General features: G+C 46.5%; 1 long non-coding RNA gene across 2 annotated transcripts in view; it reads left to right on the top strand.

The window, feature by feature from the left end:
• Positions 1-17,235, top strand: part of LOC143435532 (uncharacterized) — a 77,682-nt gene that overhangs the window by 7,475 nt on the left and 52,972 nt on the right. For both annotated transcript variants that reach the window (XR_013105909.1, XR_013105908.1), the window contains exon 2: positions 11,981-12,202. This is a non-coding gene — a long non-coding RNA (uncharacterized LOC143435532). The remainder of the gene's footprint in view (positions 1-11,980; positions 12,203-17,235) is intronic.

Here is a 17,235-nt window from a genome sequence, read left to right as displayed (position 1 = left end):
TTCCACAAAGGTCAAGCTTGAAGCCACACAAGGGTCGAGCTTGCAGCTGCCTGAGGTCCTCCTGGTGGCTCTTCTGCATTGCCTGAATGCTCTTTCTTCTCTTTTTATTGGCCTATTTAACTCCTGGTCAGGCCTGTGGTCTCATCGCTCAGTCACTTCCTTGGATCCTTGGGGAAACCCTTCTTGCAGGCCTACTCTACTGCCCCAAGCAAAGCCCACTTGTTGATATACGATTTCACTGACATTGTCTCTCTTTCAGAGTACTAGTCACTACTGTAATCATTTAACATCTGTCTCTCTTGCTAATCTGTAAGCTGCATCAGTGTGAGTACACGAGTCAAGTCTATTCTGTTCCTGTGTTTTGTCAAGGTGCAGGGGTAGAGGCAGATCTGGCTCTGAAAAGGTCTCATGTAGTCCAGGCTGGCTTCAGAGCCATTCTATAACCAAAATTGCCCTTGAACTTGTGATCCTCTGGCCTTCACCTTCCACGAACTGGGAGTACAGGTAGGGTTCATCAGACCTGGCTAATTTTCACCTATTTATCTTTAGCACTTCATGTAGTGCCTAGTATATAAGAAGAGCACACTTAAAATGAATGCAATGGTGTAGTGAACAAACAAATGAAATGATGAACTGTGTTAGCCTCTCAATTCCTGCTTTGGTTATAGCAGGTCTTTGTGTTCCCACCTCTCTGGTCCTATAAAGCTGTGGTGTCACGCAAGCTAGGAGGACATACTTGTCCCTGCCAGAGACTCTAAAAGCCGAGAGCATTGTTTTGTGGTTTACACTATTCCCACATCATGCTGACTTTGTGATCAATTCAATTCATTCAATATCTATTGGCTACCTACGGTAGGCCTGGTTCTGTCCTAGATGCTGCTAGTCCGATGACAGCTTTAATCTTCCCAGAACTCGAAAGAATCTCAAGCACTCTCATATAAACAAGCAATTCCTAAATGAGACAGACTGTGCGAAATGCCCAGGGACACAGAGGGAAGAGCAGTTGAGAACTGATTGTCCTATGGAAATTTAATGAGGGAAGAAGGAGGGGCAGAAAGTTGTGCAAGAGGGTAATCTGATTAGTGGCTGGGCAGGGGTGCGTTTCCTGAAAGAAAAATGAGCAAGAGGGAAAGATGCCTGGGTTGGGGGAGCATTTCAGGACAAGCTCTCTGTCCACTAGTGGCCAGTGGGACCTGTTGTGCTAGGGTGTCAGAACTGCAAGCACCCTTAATGGACCAGAACAGATTCTGCATTGCTGATATCAGAATCACCCACAGAGTGGGTGAAAACGTAAATGCCACGCCTTCCTTTTCCCCCAGATTCTTATTTAGAGGTTTAATTGTGGGGCTCACCATTTGCATGTGGTATCTATCTCCCTTAGAGACAAATGCTCTAAAGAGAACACTTAGAGGCCCACTGGTGAGGGTTGGCAGGTGGCTGGCCGATCTATGTGGGAACCAGTGAAAGCCTAGGACTTTAGTGAGTTCGGAGAATTTCCATTGCGTCACTGATTGAGGCTGTGTGTGGCTGAGTATTAGGACAGGGTGGGACTAGGGTGAATGCAGAGTTTATGTGAGGGTGAAGATTAAATGGTGTAAGAGAGGAATGCTGAGCCCAGGACAAGAATCTTCTGGATTTGGGTGACCATTATTTCTCAGGTGGCCTCCTCCATGTCTAGGCGCATCTGAGATGTCAGAAACTGCACCATCAATTCACTTTACATGCTTTCTCATTTGACCTTTTACCTATTTGTGAACTCCCTCGCCCCTGCCCCAGCCCCTTCCTTGATGCTTCAGTATTAGCTGGCTGACTGTTGTCTGGACTGCTGCAGAAATGTCTCGACTGCTCTCTCCACATCCAGGCTAGCCACTATGGCCCATTCATTTCCCACACAGCAGACACAAAACTTGATATCACCCCGAAAATCTTTCCCTGACTATGTATCCTAACTGACCTTGAACTCACAATCCTCATCCTGCTTCCGTATTTTAAGAGCTGGGATCACAGGCGTGCACCACTGGCTTCCCTTTAATATTTTTTACTAGTGTCTTATTAGGGTTTCTATTGCTGCAATGAAACACCATGACCATAGAGCAAGTTGGGGAGAAAGGGTTTATTTGGCTTACATTTCCATATCACTGTTCATTATTGAAGGAAGTTAGAACAGGAACTCACACGGGGCAGGATCCCAGAGGCAGGAGCTGATGCAGAGGCCATGGAGGGCTGCTGCTTACTGGCCGGCTTCACCACCTTGCTCAGCCTGCTTTCTCATAGAGTCCAGTGATAGGTTATTTCTCTGCAAGTGAAATGAGCCAATTCAAGTCAGATTATGATTATTAAAAAAATGCAGTTTTATTGTGAAGCTGCTCTCAGGAGAGTTCACTAGCCCCAAGGAAGGATAACAGGTACGTCACTATGGGGAGAAGGAAGGGATGGGGGATGGGGGTAAGAAAAAGAAAGAAAGGGCATATGGGTGCACAGAGCAAGGAAGGAAAGAGAGGAGAGGGAGACAGGGAGAGGGAGACAGGGAGCGGGAGAAAGAGAGAGAGAAAGAGAGAGAGAGAGAGAGAGAGAGAGAGAGAGAGAGAGAGAGAGAGAGAAACATCTGTATTATATAGGGAAGAGTGTCTGGGGAAGGGGCAGCCAGCCCCTAGGGTGAGGACTGAGGGATTCTGGGAGAACCTGGAGGCCAGGTCTGCTTTGATATCTAAAATATGCACTACCCCACTTCCCTAGTCCTATCTGAAACCAAATATACAGGACCACCGGCCCAGGGATGGTACTACCCACAATGGGCTGGGTCCTCCCACATGGAACACTGATTAAGAAAGTGCCTTACAGCTTGATCTCCTGGGGCATTTCCACAACTGAGGCTCCTTCTCTGATGACTGACTGTAGCTTGTGTCAAGTTGACACACAAAACCGGCCAGCACAACTAGATTTATTATTTATTATTTTAGTTTATCCATATGAGTGTTTTGTTTGCCTATATGTATGTGCACCACATTCATGCCTGGTGCCCACAGAGGTTATAAGAGGGCACAAATTCCCGGGAACTGGGATTGCCGATGGTTGTGAAACTCCATGTGGGTGCTGCGAATGGTATCTTGGTCCTTTGTTAAGAGCAGACAGTGACCTAAACTACCGAGACACCTCTCCAGCCCCACATCTTCTTTCTCATATTGAAGGAGTTTTTATTGAGGTATAGTTAACATATCATATGTAACTCAATCACTTAAGTGTAGAGCTTAATCATTTTTACGATATTCACAGGGCTGTGTATATCACTTTGATTACACTTTATTGTAATTTTTAGTGTGTGTGAGAATGTGTGTTAGATGTGTGTGTGTATGCATGCATGTATGCATGCTTCTGTACATGTGTCCACTTGTCACTGTGGAAGACATAGAAGGAAATCTGGTGGCTTCTGTCACTCACCGCCTTATTCCTTGAAGTCAAGGTCTCCTTAAACCTGCCATTCTAGCAGAGTGAAAATTAGCAAGCCCCAGTGATTCTTCGGCAATCCTCATCCCTAGTGATGACCATGTGAGACCATGAGCAACTGTTACTTGGATTCTGGGATCTGAACTCAGATACTCGTGGTTGTGCAGCAAGCATGGAGCAATCCCTCCAGCCCTTGAGTCAATTTTAAAACATTGTCATACCCGGGTGGTAGGGTCCTTGCCTAGCATGCCTGAGGCCCAGGGTTTAATCCTCAGCACTACAAAAGTAAAAACAAAACAAAGCAAAAACCATCACTCCACAGAAGCCCCTCATTCCCAGTAAGAGGTAGTGATTCACCACTGCCACCCTGAGCCACCTGAAACCCCTAAGCCACTTTTTTTTCCTCCATGGAGCTGCCTTTTCTGGAAATTCCATATGAATGGGATTTTAAAATATATGTTCTTTCATATTTGAGTTTTCTATTCTTTGAAAAATTCAATTAATTTATTCATTTCTATTTGTATACACTTTCCCCCCTGTCTATAAGTCTGTATATCCCGCACATGCCTGGTGCCCACTGAGACCAGAAAAAAAATATCAGATCCTGTGGGACTAGCACTATAGACAGTTGTGAACCTCTGTGTGGGTGCTGAGAATTGATCTCCAGGTCTTCTACAAAAGCAGCCAGGCTCTTTAGCACTGAGCTACCTCTCCAGCACCTTGCTTCCCCACTCTTAATGCAGATTTTGCTCATTTAAAACCCTTGATCATGGGGCGGCGGCGGCGGCGGCGGCGGCGGCGGCGGCGCACGCACGCCTTTAATCCCAGCACTTGGGAGGCAGAGGCAGGCGGATTTCTGAGTTCTGAGGCCAGCCTGGTCTACAGAGTGAGTTCCAGGACAACCAGGACTACACAGAGAAACCCTGTCTCGAAAAACAAAAAACAAATAATAATAATAATAGTAATAATAATAATAAATTAAAAAAAAAACCTTGGACAGCCTCGTTCACCATCCAACTACCCGTTCAAGGTCCTTCACCTTCAACTATGCTCTTGAACTTCCCACGACTCCTTAACATGCACCATGTGCCTGCCTCCATATGTGCTTCCCCTCTGCCCCCCCTACTAGAATGCCTTCTCCTCTCCACAGCTCTGCTATATCCTTAACGTCCGTTTCCCCTCCATACAATCCTGTTCACCATTTCTATTCTCTACAGGTCCTTTGCCCCCTCCCTGTACATGTTCTATATGCCACACCCCTGTCACACTACATTGTGAGTATCCATCTACTTTGATGACCTAACTAGCTTGAGACTCAGACTCAGTCCAGAAACTTCCCTAAGGGAAGTTCATATGACAGGAGAAGCAAGCTATCGAGCAAGCTACACCTACTGAAGTTGTGAAATGCCTGGAGGACGAAACAAAAAGGCCAAAGCATGGCTTCCGTCCTCTTGGAGCTTGCAATCTGGTCCAGAAGACAGGCAAACAAGACCCACAGGCTGGAATGCAGAACACTGCATAAGCAAATAATAGCAGGTGGAACTACTAGGGTGTCAACATTGCAGGAAAAGAGAAGAGTGAGTAACTGTCATCGAGATGCCTACAAAAAGCATCATGCAGGAGCAACGGGGGGGGGGGCGGTGGAGAGAGGCAGGGAGAATGTGTACAAGAGTGGGGAATAAATATATCATGCAAGACTGGCCTAAGTAGCATCTCAGGATAGAGGGAAGGATTGTGTGCTTGTGTGCTGATTGTTAATCTTCATTGTCAATTTAACTAGCTTTAGAATCACCATGGAAACACACCTCTGGGCATGTTTGAGAGAGCATTTCCAAGAAGGTTTAATTGACAAGGAAAAGCTAGCCTGAATGTGCAGAGCTTCATTCCACAGACTGGGGTCCTGGGCTGAATGAAAAGGCGAAAGCAATCATCTTTGTTTTGTTTCCAGACAGAGGAAACAGTGCGACTCATGTTACCACTGCTGTGCCTTCCTGCCAAGCTGATCGCTGATCGAGCTTCTCTTAAACCTTGATCCAAACTAAATCCTCTCTCCATTAACCTGCTTCTTGTCAGGAATTTGGCCACAACACTGACAAAAGAAACTAATACTAATGATAGTTGGGAAGATACACAGCCTGGGGGCTCCAAAGTCCCTATGGATGCTAATATCACCGAGACATTAATCCAAGACAGGGATTAAATGTTAAGGTTTAACCTGGGTTCTATCAGTAGAAAAGCTAGAAGTACAGGTCGAGATTGCATGAGGAACAACACAGGATACAATGTAAGGGACATTATTTACATTAAAGAAACCTCTCTGCCGGGAGGTGGTGGTGCATGCCTTTAATCCCAGCACTTGGGAGGCAGAGGCAGGCAGATTTCTGAGTTCGAGGCCAGCCTGGTCTACAGAGTGAGTTCCAGGACAGCCAGGACTACACAGAGAAACCCTGTCTCGAAAAAAAAGAAAAAAGAAAAAAAGAAACCTTTCTTTTTTGGTCTGGCATATTCATGGTAGTGGAAAGCAAGGTTCAGATGAACTGGGAAGGGGCTGAGCATTGCACCCCAATGTCCACCCTGTGTTTTGGGGGTGGTGAGAAGCCCCTGGGGAACTGATAGGACCAAACATACCTTTCAAACAGATGGCTCAGGTAGTATTGAGGGGGATATAAAGCTTTGAGGAGAAAATCTGGAGACTATGAGGGTGATTTAAGAGAAGAAGATGGGAGGCTGAATTATGGTAGAAGCAGCAGGCATAGACAGCATGGCAGAATATAGAGGCTATGCATTTCAAAGCAGCTAAGGCTACCTTAAAGGGAATTTCATGTTTGGAGCCAAAGCATATGGGTTGCTTGCTGGAAATCAGCCTCCAGGAAGAGCTGAAGAAGCACTCAGTGACAGTCCCCATGTTGCCCAAAGGAAGAAGGCCAGGCTTAGGTGAAAGTGTTTGAGCTGCAACCACAGCAGAGCCCCTCCCAGATTTTCTTTTGGCCTGTTGGTCCTGTGCACTTCCCTTTTCCCTTGGGCTCCGGCACCAGTCCAGAGCACACAGTGTTCTCCTGAGCAGATGCAAACATTCTGAGTTGGGTGAATCACTGTCCCTGGCCAGAGGGGCCAGGCCAGAGACAAGGCAAGCTCAAAGAACACTCCAAAGGCCTCCTGTGGGAATCAGAATAGAAAGGTTTGCACAGGAGAAAACAACAGGTGTCAAAATAGTACTAGCCTTTTTCTAGGGTGCCTTCCAGAACAGTTCATAAAATGATGACCCGTCTCAGCCCTCCCTGGTTGTCGGTAGTCCCTAGAACACTCATCTAGTTCAAACTTCATAGTCTTAGGGTATATGAAAGTCGAGAAGGCAGAAATTTCTGTGCATTGATTTGCTGAGCTCTAGCACAGCTGTTCCAACTAGCCTCAAGACCCATCATTATCCCAGGATCCTCTGCACCACCTAAGGATGTATCTATACATGGCTTTGGCAGACAGGAGGCTGAGAGCAGGAAAAGCTTTCCCCCATACACTGCAGAGGTGAGGCATGACTCTTCCCAAGATTGTTTGGGCATTTCTCTAGGATCTGTTGCTACATGCAGTGGACCTGTAACGGAGTTGCTAGCACCTTCCTTGGCACCTCTGAAACAATGCAGTGAGGAGTCTGCCTGGTGTTGTGTTTCAAGGTAGTGGTTCTGAATACATGTGGTTCTAGGCTTCATGCTCCCTTTACTGGCTGTAGACCTTAGACAAACTACTCAACCTCTCTGAGCCAGAATTTCCACTACCCAAGAATAGTGTGGTGATAATAAAGACACTTAAGAGAATTAAATGAGATCATTTGTGTTAAGCATCTGGCCTTGCATCTGACACTTAATAAGCCTTTAATAAGAGTTAGCTATTAAAATTACCCACCTTTAATCCTTCATTGAATTCATTTTCCCAAGGTCCCAACTCAGACCAACCCCTTTTGGCCACTGTTACCAGGCTACAACCTTCCTCAAAAATTCTTCTGCGAGGCTCCGAGTTCTTGCTCGACAGACAGTGGCTCTCCTGGGACCTTTCAATCTAACCCGCAGCCGCTTGCCATGCTTATACCGCTGCATTTTGCCTTTCCTCTCCAGTGCCATAGAAGGAGCCGGAGCCAGAAGGCAAAGAGCAGGGACCAGGAGCAAGCTGCTGAGGCTGGGTGGGGCAGTAGAGGTGCGGACTTTGTCCTGTCAGCAGTGGGAAGGCAGCTGCTGAAGGACTAGAACTTTCTGAGAATGTTCAACATTGACCCTGTCCAAAGTTAAGCTGCTCCAGGGTCACAGTTCCTCTCCAGCCAGTTCTTTGGCCTCTTGTGTGAAAGGGACAAGAAACTCAAAGATCCCCACCCTCATAGACCTCCCCCCACATAGATTGAGACCCTGCAAAGATACCTACAGGCACCCATGTGCCCCAATTGGCACCAAACCCCAAAAATGCAAGGGACAAAGCTAGTCTTGAACAGAGAAGAGGGTCAGATGGAAGTGTTTGTTTGCTCTCCAAACTTTACAGTAGGTTCTGGCACTTGCCACTGAACTTCAGAGGAATTATCAAAAGAAGTGTGACAATATCCTTAGTGTTAAGTCAGTTAAGACACCTTCTGCAACCAAGCCTTCCATTTAACAGGACAAGTCAGAAGAGAGAAGGAAAGGCATCTTCACAGAGAAAGCAAGCAGTCAACAGAGAAAATAAGAGAGACCCTATGTTTACAAAAACATCTGGGAGGTGGCACAAGCATTTTCAAAGCAAGGCTGGCTGGCTGGCTGGGGGCCTTTCCATTGGCCCTGCCCAGCTGTCTCCCTCCCACTCAGTACGAAATGTTCTCTTTTTGTGGTTATAACCTCTTTTGCCTTGGAATGACTTGCCCACGTCTGGACCTCAATCAGGGCTGCTTGCTCTGAGACACTCTCACGCAACAATAAATTACCCAGGCATCCTAGCTGCAAGCTCTCCTCCCTTGTCCTGCCCACTTTCTTCCCCTCCCTCGGGCCTCTGAAAAGTCTCTGCGGTTGGTTCTCGGTGGCTTCCAAGCCTGTGCTCCTGTTGGGCTGCCCCTCCCTGGTGACCGGCAGCACATGGCTCCCCACGCGGTTCAGTGGCCAGTCAGGGGCAGAAGGCATGTGGCTCTCCATGCGGCAGCCAGACAGGGCGGGCCTGGGTACTGGGTGGCCCGCCCAGCCTGCCGGCTCCTGGATAGTTCTGGATGACTGACTGGGTTGGGGAAGAGAGGCAGCAGGGAAAACTGAAGTGCCTAAGATTTTTCCAAATGCATCTAACACATGCCCTCACTCAAAAAATGCCCAAAGAAAACAAAACGAGCTCCACTAATAAGGGATTTTGGGGACAGAGGATTAATAGCCTAAACTCAGGATGTCAGAAATAGGATGGGAAGAGGCATTGAGCAGGGAGCCCCTCACAGAGGCAACCAGGGCTGTGGAAGCCAAGTTGAGAGGTTTGGAACAGCCCTGGATCAAATGCCTACCCACCAAGGCTGAGGCTAGGGAAGAGGGAAACAGAAAGTGGCCAGTATGAATGCGGGTGGATTCCAAAGGTTTGCTGCATCTCTGGAACTCTTCACGCACTCCACCCACCCGTGTGCAGAACCTCCAGCACGCCACTGAGAGTTCTTAGGTTGAGAATCCAGCGCATCAATTAAAAAGACAATAGCGATAATCAGACAGAGAAGAAGAGAAGATTTACTCACTGAAGCCACACCACACACTGGGGACTGGAACAAACTTTTGGAATTCTGATGTGGGATTTAGGTTTAAACAGAAGGCAAGAGATGAGCTATGCATAGCTAAGTAGTCATAGTTAAGGTGCGCGGTCAGGCTGTTGCTGACACATTACTCTTTGGGCTCCAGTTTCTCTGGCAAGGTAGTTCCACAAGTTGTCTGAACTGTGTGAAATCAATTCTTAGGAAGCAAGTTCCTCCTCAGGCAGACATCAGGGCTTCCGGACTTTTCTTTCCTGAGCAGAACTTCCTGGGGGAAACTGTAATTCTTCTGGGTTTAGTGTTTCAATAGCCTGGTAGCCAAAAAGAAAGGCAGTGTCTGTTTTTAAACTGTCTTCTCTCTTCCCAAGATACAAATGCCTTGAGAGGAATCTTGCTGGATGATTGACAGAGGAATTAGGCAAAAAGAATGTTAGAAAACAAAACAAAACTGCCCAGGAGGTTTCGATGTGCCTCAAAAGTAGAAACCAACCCTGCATACCATCACCTTGTACCACACCTGAGAGGTCGTCAGAAATTCAGGGGTTTGCGTGCAACCCCAGCATACGAGAGTTCTTTCATTCCCTAGCATGGGAAAAAGGCAAGGCTCAAGCTCCAACTCAGATTTGCTGAATCAGCATCTGCATGGGGGTGGGGTGGGGAGAAGCAGCTAAAAGAAAAAAAAGTTTTTATTACGATATAATTCATGTACCTTAAATTTTATCTTTGAAAATTATATTTCCACAGTGTTTAGCATATCTACAGCTTGTGCAAACTGTATTTCTCTAACATTCTGTTTGTATCCTTCCAGAAAGACACCTCATTAGCAGCTCTTCCCCATTTCCCCCCATCTCCCTCCACCAACAGGCAGCCACTATCAGACTTCCTGTTCCAATGGGTTTGTCTCCTTGGCATATTTGCATCTACACGCATGACAGTTTGGCAACATCAGTACCATCTCAGTTCCTTCCCACAATCAGTGTCCAGTGGATCCAGGATCCAGCATTACTAGAGTCTGATTTTTCAAGGGAAGTTTTAAAAATGGATGTGTGTGTGTGTGCGCGCGTGCGTGCGTGCAAAGTCTTACAAATAGATAGATAGAAGGTGGCTTTAAATTGACAAACCTGTTTCAGCTTTCTGAACATTGGGACTGCAGGCATGTACATTTGGGTGCAATTGTTACCAGAGCTTTCAGGGTGAATTCTTAAACCTTAGCAGGCTCAACAAACTAGACACAGCCATCATCTTCCTGAAATGCCAGCTAAAGAGAGAAAGAAGTAACAGTAAAAACCGGACAGGAGATTTATTCAGTATAGCCACATCAGGAAGAGGAACAAATACAGGGGTCCAGTGACGTCACAAGTCTGTCTTCAGGGTCCTGACAAGAAGTTTGTTTTCAAGAGGGCAAGAGGCACAAACAACTATGCAATTCCAGGCAAGGTGTGGTCCTGCCCACTGTTTGACCCGTAAATGTCTCCAGTGTCTCCTGCAAGGTGGTCTGACAAGTTGTGGCCACTCTGTGAACCGTCTTCTTTCCTCCTCTGGCTGGCAACGGGCCTCAGACTTTCCTGTCTCTAGAATGTCTCTTCTTCTGCCAAGGCAGTTACAAAATCTTCCACTTTTTAAAAGGTGGCCAACTAGTTCAAAATGTGGGGACATGCTGTTCAAGCCAAACAAAACCTGCCCGAGGGCTAATTTCAGCCTCTTCAGTGGCAGTTGGCAAGTTCAGATGATCACTGGGTTCTCTCCAGTGCCCACCCTAATTCTGCCTCTCCAGCCATGTTTGTTTCCCTGTTCCAGTTGCCAGGGATAGCAGGAAAGGACTGCCTAACAACCTCCTCCTCCAGTCCTCTCACGGTTTAGTTCTCTTTCCCAAAGACATCCATTTGTTGAGGACCTACTACACACTTGGTGCTTTATGTTTTCGGTGTCATATAAATGTTAATAATAACCATGATGAGTCCAGGTAGAGTGGCATACACCTTTAAAAACACTAGCACTCAGGAGGCAGAGGTAGAGGAGAGGCATGGAGGAGGATCTCTTGGGAGTTGGAGGCCAGCCTAATCTACATAGTGAGTTTCAGATCAGACAGTTGCATAGTGAGACCCTGTCTTAAGAAAATCAGTATCTGCAGTGGTGGCACACGCCTTTAATCCCAGCACTTGAGAGGCAGAGGCAGGTGGATTTCTGAGTTCGAGGCCAGCCTGGTCTACCGAGTGAGTTCCAGGACAGCCAGGGCTATACAGAGAAACCCTGTCTCGAAAAAACAAACAAACAAACAAACAAAAAAAGAAAATCAGTATCTATCTGGGTAGTGGTGGTGCACGCCTTTAATCCCAGCACTCAACAGAAGCAGGCTGATCTGAGTTCAAGGACAGCCAGGGCTACAGAGGGAATTTCAGGACAGCCAGGGTTACACGAAGAAGCCCTGTCTTGAAAAACCAAAAATGAAAAAAAAAAATAAGGAAAGAAAACCACCATCATCTTTATAGTAATATTCATTATGGTAGCTAGACAGTAGTATCATCCCAGTTTTAAAGACAACGAAACCAAAGCTCAAAGCGGTTGGGTAACTTTCTTAATATTGCGCAATCACTGGGTGACAAAGGCTGGGCTCTTTCTGCCTTACACAGCCTTTACGTCCAATCTTTGCAGAGGCCTTGTCTTTCCACCTCTTTTTTCCTAATCTTTTTTTTTATTTTTTCAGAGCTGAGGACCGAACCCAGGGCCTTGCACTTGCTGGGCAAGTGCTCTACCACTGAGCTAAATCCCCAACCCCTTTTTTCCTAATCTTAACCTTGTCTGTTTCCCCAGATTCCGGACACAGCTCTCTCATGAAGACTAAACTGTCACCAAGCATGAGCTCATCCAACTAAGGACTGATGGTGGCTGGGGAAAGTCTCAGACACCCGGGCTTGTTTCCCCACAAGTACACTCAAGCTTGTCCAACATGTGGCCTCACATTTAGTGTGGAAAATGTGGTCCACATATCAGTGAACTGTGCTGTATTTTGAAGCTGAGTCGGATTCAGTTGTGGTGAGTGCTCTTACTATGTGGCGTGTCCCTTGTTTGTTTGTGTTGAGCCAGATGATTATGCTGTTGGTTTTTGTCACTACAGGATTTCTTGCATTAGTCCCCACTGAATTTCATCCTGGTTTCACAGGACCTCCCTCTGACCTGTCCAACTGGAAGTTGCTCCTATCTCTTGTGGACTTGGCCCCCTCAGGACCTTCTCTAACTTCCAAGTCACTTCGGGATTGGATAAAAGGTTTCCACCCCCCTTCTCCCCAAGGTCCCAACTGGTGCCCTCTCTTCACTGCTCTGGAAACCCCACTTATGCCTCCTGGGAGATGATGAGGGCAAGTGAAGAGAGGCAGTCTCCGTTGGGGTTATTGGCAAACCTGGCAGTTCCTTGGGGGTATCTCTTCACAATGGCTTAGGCTGGAAGCTCTCTTAGGTCCCAAAGCTAATCTGATCGTCCCAGGAGGGTGTCAGAGGACCTTGGACCTCTTCTCCAATCAGAGGCATCTTTGGTCTTGGCAGACCCTTCGGCAGGCTGTCCTTTGACTAAGTCTAGCCCTTTGGGATATCCCATTGTTTGAGTACTAAGGAATCCCAAGTCGGTTGCTAGGCAAGTCACTCAAACAATGTAGTGTGACAGTTCCGCAGTCCGCCCCCGGGGCCTCCCCAAGCCACAAGGGTGTGGTTTGAAGTCTGGGTACATTCTGTACCCTAGTCCCGGGGCGGGTTTGTGGTTGCCGGTGCTGTGCAGTGGAGCCCCGCCCATGCTTTTCCTCTCCAGCCACAAAAACAAGCTTAGACACTCTGAGCTGGGAGGAATTGAAACAGAGCATGTTACTGTACAGCTGGCACCTAAGGCTCCTAGGTGGAGCCACACCTCCCCCTCTCCCCTCCCCCCTCCCCCAAGGTTTTCCTTGAGTCAAAGGTCAAGTGTGCCAAAAGCTCCCAGGTGTTGGCTCTTTCCCTCCCTTCTCCTGCACGACTACCTGAGACACAGGGTGTGGCTCAAGGGCGAGGGTGCCAGGCTGCCTTCGTCCCACAAGTTCCAAAACATGGTTTTTCTTTCTGTGTCAGTTCTCAGTTTCTCCACGTTCCTTGGCTAGGTTTTCTTTTGTTTGTTTGTTTGGTTTTTCTTTTTCTGTTTGTTTTTTTGAGACAGGGTTTCTCTGTATAACCTTGGTTGTCCTGGAACTCACTCTGTAGACCAGGCTGGCCTCGAACTCAGAAATCCACCTGCCTCTGCCTCCCAAGTGCTGGGATTAAAGGCGTGCGCCACCACCGCCCGGCCTTAGCTAGGTTTCTTGCCTGCATGCTTCCACAGTTATTTCCTCATTATGACCAGCTAGTAGCTGAGGGGACCCAGAAGGTACGGGCTACTTGGAGCTTTTAATCATTATGACGACTGTGCCACTTGATGGGGCTTTCCTAGCTGATATACTTCACACTCCTACATGCAGGCACTGTGGTTGGCACTTTATTATCTTTTTTAAACCACACAATTCTTAGATAAAAGAAATAGACTTATTCATTTTATGTGAGGGGGTGATTTGCCTGTATGAATGTATATGTACTGTGTGTGTGTGCCTAGTATCCATGGAGGCCAGAAGAGGGTTCCAAGGATTCAGGGGTTCTGAGAGCCCCTAGAGCTATGTTGGGTTGTAAACTACCATGCAGGTGCTGGGAATTGAACCAGGGTCCTCTGAAAGAGCAACAAAAGCTCTAAACTGCTGAGCCAGCTGCTCAACCCTTAGATTTTTTTTTTTTTTATTTGAAACAGGGTCTTGCTGGGCAGTGGTGGCACACGTCTTTTTTGTTTGTTTGTTTTTTTTTTGTTTTGTTTTTCGAGACAGGGTTTCTCTGTATAGCCCTGGCTGTCCTGGAACTCACTCTGTAGACCACAGAGTTCCAAGACAGCCAGGGCTATACAGAGAAACCCTGTCTGGAAAAACAAAACAAAACAAAACAAAACAAAAACAAAACAACAACAACAAAAAAGAAACAGGGTCTAGCAGGATTTCAACATGTCTGCTGTTCAAGCACATGACTTTTTCTGCAGTTCTTGACTGGCTCTTCACCCTGCAGGCCACCTGTGAGGACAGAACAGCACCTAATTGCAATGTTCACTAGGAAATAGGAGACTTTCAGCTTCGGAGAGAAGAGCATTCGCTAGAGAAGCTGGAAGGAAATTTGCTCTTTTACAGGGATTCCCCAGGACTCCTTGGGAGCTTGGCCATGCCCCAAAATTGAAGCTAAACAGACTAGTTTTACTAGGTTGTACACACAAGGCACACAGGGACAGGGACGGGGTGGGGTGAGGAAGAGGTTGGGGGCGGTGTGTGTGTGTGTGTGTGTGTGTGTGTGTGTGTGTGTGTGATCTCACCACTGTCCCAGAGCTCTCTTGCACCCTCTTCAGGTAATTTCTGATTACTGCCGTTCTTATCCAAGTTTTGGTCATCTAAGGCTGTCTCTGGATTTAAAAACCTCAACTGTTCTGTGGACCAGGCTGCTGTTGATCAATTTTGTTTGTGTCAGGTGTTACGTCATGTTAAGTGCGTAACTCAGGGGCATTGAGTACTGTATCATCTGCGTCTATGCATTCAGCCAATATCTGAAAATATCTATATTGAAAACGATGTCTATATTGAATATGTGCAGACATTTTGTATTATCCCCTAAAAAGATACAGTAGAATGCTTATTTAGATGGTATTGACATTGTAATAAGTATTATAAATAATCTAGGGATGGTTTTAAAGCATATGAAAGAATATGCATAGATTTGGGTTTGTTTGTTTGTTTGTTTGTTTGTTTGTTTTAGAGATAGAGTCTCTCTATATAGCCTTGGCTGTTCTGGAATGTAGACCAGGCTGGCCTTGAACTCACAGCCTTATAGAGATCCTCCTGTTTCTGCCTCTTGAGAGCCAGGATGAAAAGCATGCACCACCAACCATCATGGCTAGGTGATGTGCATAGGTTTATAGGCAAATGCTACGCCAAATGTATAAGACTTGAGCATCCTCGGGTGCTGAGAATTCTGGAACAATTTCAAGTAGATTCTGAGTGACTAAGGTACATTCCCACAGTCCTGCCACCGTGACCACCATCCATCATTAGAACGCATCTTGTGAAACTAAAACTATGTATACTAAAGAATATTTTCCCATAGCCCTCCCCATCCCCTGTAATAACTACTGTATGTTCTGTCTCTATGGGTTTGACAACTCTAGGTATGTATTATTGGAGTCATACAATATCTTTCCTTTGGTGTCTGGCTTATTTTACGTAGCATAATCTTCATGGCTCATCCATGTTGTTCATATGTCAAAACTTCACTGCTTGTAAAGGCTGAGTAATATACCATTGCTGTCTGTCCTTCCATCTATTGATAACCTTTTGGGTTGTTCTACTCTGGGGCTGTTGTGAAAAGTGCTGGTGTACAAGCCTATGTCCAAGTGTCTGATTTCAATGGCTTCAGATTCAGTCTTAGGAACATCATGGCAGTGCTAGTGAAGCACCCTAGTGGCTTGGCCTTCGCAGTATTCTACTTAACGGTGGCCTTGTCTTCATTTGTGTGGCAGCATTGTTATACAGAGCATCTCCCTTTGCCCTATCCTTTCACTTCCCTTTGCCAATGATTCCCAGAATCAACCAACTAGTAAGCATCTCTGGGCTTCACCGTTCATGTCTCTGCTGTGTGTGTTCTGGTCACATCCTCTCCCCTTGAAGATGGTGTCATACCTGGTTGCTGTCATTGTTAGATCTCCAATGGGAGACAGTGTGCTGCAATGAGTCATGAAGACATCCCTGCCCTGTCGCCCGGACCATGCTTCTCTTTTTCTGTAAGGCCAGGCAAGTCCACATGATTTGGTCAGGCCTCAGTTTTTCCATTGGTAAAATGAGAATTCATAGTCAAGATACCTACCCTAAGCGGCTATGAGGACTAAATGACAAGCATGGGGCCATCGGTGAAGGGTCTGGTGCAGAATAAACTGTAAAGAAATGGGAACAGACATCTATCTGTAAGTTTTGCTTGATGTCTGATAAAACTCATGAAGGTGATCCCATAAGCTAACTCAGTAGCTTTTCCTGGGAGGACTGAGGTTGAACATATGAGCTTACTTCTCTACTGCCCACCCTAGTACTGATGGCCTTCCTAGGACAACTCCTCTCCCACCGAGGAGTTTGACTAAGCTAGTGTAAACAGTACAAAGAACATAGACCTCGATCTGCTCCCACATGCAGCCAGTACATTGCAATACAATACAGTGTGTTCTATAACTTAGTGGTACTGTTGGGCTCCCATTAAGGGCCAAACTTGACTCGAGAAAGTTGCCAGCAGCAGCTGGCTCTGAGAAACCTCCCTTTCCGCTCAGGAACCTGTCACAGAGGGGATATGTTGTTTATGCTAGGAAACAAGAAACCAGACACAGTATATTTCATGCTTATCTTTACAGATAGCAGTATCTAGTGCGTGTGTCCTGTTGGTTAAAATGTTATATTAATAGGGTCTATTAATAGTGTCGAGATCATCTCGCTTTAGTCTTACTGGGCTATTCTCCAAGCATTGATTGGGCACCTGTTAAAAACTAGGCTCTGTGGTACACAGAGATAAGCAAAATAAGATGGCTGCCCTTGAGGCATCCGGATGAAGATAATGAGATAGTCCACAGGCTCCACCCCATCCCCATCCCCACTGCCCAGTGTCCACAAATCCTCCTGGAGGAGTCAAGGAAGACTTTCAAGGCCGTTTTGACTTTTATGGTCATGATCTGGGACCGAAGGCTTGACAGGGAGGGAACAGGAAGTTTACGGACTAAAGGCTAAAACTGGTGTTGGAGGGTTGTTAAGGGCGATGTTGGTGGATGGCTGCAGTTGCAGCCTAGGGAATACAGTGAGGTGGTTTAGCAGACACCATGTAGCCAAGAATGGAGGCCCAGAGCACGAGCAAGATCCTTGTTATTGTTTCCTCTCTTTTGTAAGTTTGAAATGTGTCTTGCAGTTTTCCAGCTGTGTTCCCACCCCTGAAGAATTCCAGTTCAACAGAGCTGC

Source organism: Arvicanthis niloticus, chromosome X (assembly GCF_011762505.2).
Source record: "Arvicanthis niloticus isolate mArvNil1 chromosome X, mArvNil1.pat.X, whole genome shotgun sequence".
In the NCBI taxonomy this organism is placed as follows: domain Eukaryota; kingdom Metazoa; phylum Chordata; class Mammalia; order Rodentia; family Muridae; genus Arvicanthis; species Arvicanthis niloticus.
The sequence above is the reverse complement of the archived record's forward strand: the minus strand, read 5'-3'. Positions and strand labels throughout refer to the sequence as shown.